The following is a 4,883-nucleotide window of genomic DNA, read 5'->3' as shown; positions in this document are numbered from 1 at the left end:
TTGAAAAGAAAGATTTGTCTTTATTTGTGCTTAAATAATTAGCTGAGCTGAATTTCTAACTGAGAATGAACATGACCCACAAGAGCAAACTCTAAAGTACCTGGAAGAACCACAGGAATTAAAACAATGATCCAAATGCCATGCAGCACAGTAGTTTGATGTAGTGAAATGTATCGTTGCAGGAACTTCCCACAGACCGCCATGCTTTCCATTGTTAACTCCATGACCACAACCTTCTTTTTGACTGGAGTTCTAGGGATGGAAGATTTCCACATCTGGTTTTCCATCCCTTTTTGCTGCCTCTGTGTGATTGCCCTCTTGGGAAACAGCACTATCCTCTATGTAGTGGTGACAGAAGCCAGCCTCCATGAGCCCATGTACTATTTTCTCTCCACACTCTCTGTGACTGACGTGGGCATCACTGTTTCCTCTCTTCCCACACACTAAGTGTCCTCTGGTTAGATCAGCCTTGATGGGTGCATTGTAGAGATGTTCTTTCTACAGGGATTCACCCTCATGGAATCCTCTATGCTTTTGGCGGTGGCTTTTGTTGCCATCTGCAAGCCCCTGACATATGACATCTTAATTAACTCAAGAATCATCAAAGCTGGGGTGGTCATTTTTATACCCATGTTGGTGAACCTTGTGCCTTTGCTGCTGCTCCTTAAACAATTTTCCTTCTGTGGGCCTAATGTCCTTTCCCACTCCTATTTCTTAAGTGTTCTTGCTCAAGTGTCAAAGTCAACAGCATCTCTGGGTTGACCCCAGAGATGCTCTCATTCTGATATCAGGTATAAACATCCCCTGCCTTTTCCTGTCCTACATGTTGATCATCAAGTCCATCCTCAGCATTGCCTCCCCTGGGGAAAGGCAAAAGGCATTTTAGCACCTGTGTCTTTCACATCAGAGCTGTAGCAATCTCCTACGTTCCCTGGATCATTTTGGCTCTGGTCCATTGTTTTGGTCATAATGCTCCTCCGTATGTCCATACCTTGATGGCTGATCTCCATTTCCTCTTTCCACCAGTGCTGAACCCCATTATATATAGTGTGAGGACTGAACAGATCCGCAAAGCCTTCATCAAGCTGCTTCCAAGCACAGAGTAGCTTATCTGACCTCACCAGGATCTAGATGGACACAATCCTGTTTTCTGCCTCTCTTTTCCCTTCAGTGTTTTGTTGTGCAACATTAGAATTTTTCTTAGGGGTGATAAAACAAGTGAACATAAGAAACATTCCTGTTTTCTCAAATGGCTTACATGGCATAGTAGCCAAGACAAAAAAGTACATAAAAAACACATAATAATAACAATAATTGAGAATTATTACAGAATTATATTCAAGAGGTTATAGAGACTCTGAAGTAAACACAAAGCATTCTTAAAGGATGTGAATATATATTATATATGATATATATTATATATGATATATATTTTTTAAAGGCCCTCAGTCCCAGAGTCCATCGCTGTCAAGCCCATGAAGGGGATATCAAGGATCTACAGGCAGTGTAGTAGAAATAAGTGCTGTGTCTGATAAGGAAAGTAGAAAGACATGTTCTATATGAGATTATAGAAGAGTTTTTATGATAAATGATCAGTGAAATAATTATAGTGACTATGAAGAAAACTTTGCACTTTGGTGTCTTGTCCCCTAATTCTACACTTTTATTTTTGAGTATGTGTCCATTCTTAAATAATATCATTTATAAAGCAACTTTTGAACATTAAAAAGGAGAACTCTGCCAGTACAATGTGGTAAAGAAAAGTATAAAAATATCTATATGTATAATAGTAAATGAAAAGAAATGAAGAAATACATATATATATACATAAAACTCATTAAACTAATAGACTACATAGAAATCCCAAAAGAATCTACATATAAGGTTTGAAGTCTATAAATGATTTGGTAAGATATCTGATGCAATGCTACTGTTAACATTACAAAGTTTACTTCTTAAATTTTTAACTAAAAACAGAATTAATTTAAAGTGTTATGCAATTTTTGTGATTTTGTTGTTGTTGTTGTTGTTGTTGCTATTGTTTTTGAGACACAGTCTCCCTGCAGCACCAACTACCCTGAAACTCACTATGCGGTCCTGACAGACCTCAGTCTCACAAAGCTCCTCCTGCCTCTATCTCAAGAGCACTGGGGCTTAAAGGAGTGCACTACCATGCCCAGCTCTAAAGTTTACATTTTAAAAACAATAAATATCTAAGAACAAATTTAGAGATTGTAAAATACCTCTACTCTGAAAGGTGTATCATTAGAATTAGAGAAATTCTAAATAAATGTAAGGCTAAATCATGTTCATTACATAATTTACTAAAAACATTCTGAATTGTCTCCCAGAGTTCAATTTCAGATTCAATGCAACTCCACCAAAACTTCAAAATTTTCTATGTGGATGTTTGTGGGCATATGTATGTATGCACGTGTATATTACATATTATATATGCATACATGTATACTAACATGATCCTAAATTTTTGATAAAAGAATATAGCTTAAATTTTAGTCTCTTGATATGAGCTTATTACAAATTTTTACTGATTTAAACAATATAACTTACACACCTTTATGCAAATTGAGTAATAAGACTGAATGGAATCCAAGTCTGAAACACCACATGTACAGACATGGTAACTATAATAAAACTGGAATCATGTGATGGGGAAAGATGGCTTCCTACATGAAATTTATCCAGGTACTTGTATACTATATGCAGAAGCTATGGCTGGCCTCCATTTAACATCTGAAAAAACTGATTTCTGGGGCTGGAGAGATGGCTCAGCAGCTAAGAGCACTGACTGTTCTTGCAGAGGACCCGGGTTCATTTTCCAGCACCCACATATTGGCTACAAACCGTCCTTAACTCCCAGGGGAATCCGAAGCCCTCTTCTGACCTCTGCAGCATTGCGTGACACAGGTGCACTTACCTACATGCAGGCAATACATGCATATACATAAAATAAAATAAAAAATAATAAATTAAAATAATATATTTGTTGGATAAGTATTTCTTAAATGGAATATAGAAGCCATTATATAAAAACTAAAATTTAATAGAAATATATGTTCAAAATAGGACACTACCAAGAAGTAAATAATGAAAAGAGAGTTTATGCCCTACATAGAAAAGGAACTCCATATAATGAGTTAAAAAAAAAAAAAAGTAAGCCAATGGAACCAGATGTGGTAAAGCATTGAAAAAAAACATCCAAAGCAATCATTAGTCCTACCTATATGTAAAGCTTAAAAACCACAATAACCAAGTATGGTAGTGCATACCTTTAATCCCAGCACTCCAGAGGCAAAGGCAAGATCTCTGTAAGACGGAGGCTGTCCTAGTCTACATAGTGAGTTCCTGGCTAGCTGTGGCCACAGGAAAACTCTGTAGGAAAACAAACAAGCACAATGACCAGCCCAGCAAGATATCATCAATGGTGTATCAGTGGCACTTTTGTCCTTGGGGTAACCAACAACTTACTGTATCATTGGACTTAAGGCCTACTCAGTAGGAGGGAATTCAGGCTTGATACTGTAAATCTTGCCAAGCATCCATGACTAGAGAGGTCATAGACCCTTGAGGATAACCTACAACTGCCATTTTCCTAAACCAGTCTAAACTTCTAAGTGTATTATAAAAACTTATCCTTAACCACAAGTAAATGTAGCTCTCATCCCTCATCAAAGCAACAAATGGAAATAATTACAGAGAGCCACAACTAGTAAAAATGTAGAGAATAAGTGACCATAGGGTGTCCAGCCCCAATTAATAAGTGTAATAATGCAACCCCTACACCTAAGCCTTAAGAAATATCGTGGAAGAGGGCATAGAAATATTGTAAAAGCCAGAAGACCAGGATACCTGGTGCTAGATACTATCTTCCAGATATGACAGGCTGCACCAGTGAAATCTCAACTGTGTGGTTGCCTAAATGAGACCTACACAATAACAATACCAGCTGATACTCCTATGTGGGTGAGGAAGATTTCACAAGATCAGATCTCTTAATGAAGAGCTACAAGTATTTAATGGCTGCTGAGGGAGAAAGCATCAGTTTTTCCAAGGGAGATGAGCTCCTTGATAGGTTACCCAATTCCAAATGGTTAGTCCTAACCACATATAAATAACACCACTAAATGGAATCAGAATACATATATGTATATGGAATATATGTATCTATGTATATATGTAGCAATAATAACTAGCAGTCAGGATGTTGAGAGGGATAGAAATGATATAAATATAAGAAATTCTCAAAAAATAAAAAATTGAAATTGAAAAAAATAGCCAAACTTGTGTGGCCATTATAAAACTAATTACATCAGTTCTTTGTGGCCTGTTGAATCAAAGGACTTAGATTTTGCTAAATATCGTCTGATGAAGGTCACCTTCAGTTCCTGGCAGGCTGTTGCCTGGAGACTTCTGTTCATTCTTTATTGTGTGGGGCTACCCCCATGACTGCTTGCTTCATCACAACTAGAGGAAATGAGCATGAAAATGGTACCATATCACCTTCTCTGCATTCTGCTTGTAATAAGAAAGTCACAGGTCCTACTTACACTCATGGAGAGGTTTATGCAAGGAGGCAAAGATATGCAGAAAATGGCATATGATTTTATAACCTGGCAATCATAAAGGAGTTGGGGGATACAAGTTTTTCTTCTTTTGCACTGATTTAAAATTTGAATGGTGATTTGCTCATAGTCCAAGTAGTGATAGTGCTTGAAGTTTATCCATCACACTTTGTAGCATTGCAATTTCTCAGAAAAGAAATCATAGAAATAATTTAAAAGAAATCAAAGAATAAAAGACTGATTTAGCAATACCTCAGTTGACACTGATATTGATATCTAGATAAACATAACTCTTTCTGC

General features: G+C 37.0%; 1 pseudogene; it reads left to right on the top strand.

Moving 5' to 3' along the window:
- The first annotated feature begins 201 nt into the window (after window positions 1-201).
- On the top strand, window positions 202-1,106 carry LOC103750862 (annotated as a pseudogene).
- Window positions 1,107-4,883: the final 3,777 nt, after the last annotated feature.

The sequence above is a fragment of the Nannospalax galili genome, unplaced genomic scaffold (assembly GCF_000622305.1).
Source record: "Nannospalax galili isolate Female #2095 unplaced genomic scaffold, S.galili_v1.0 scaffold1387, whole genome shotgun sequence".
Classification (NCBI taxonomy): Eukaryota; Metazoa; Chordata; class Mammalia; order Rodentia; family Spalacidae; genus Nannospalax; species Nannospalax galili.
This window is presented reverse-complemented; position numbering and strand designations above follow the sequence as displayed.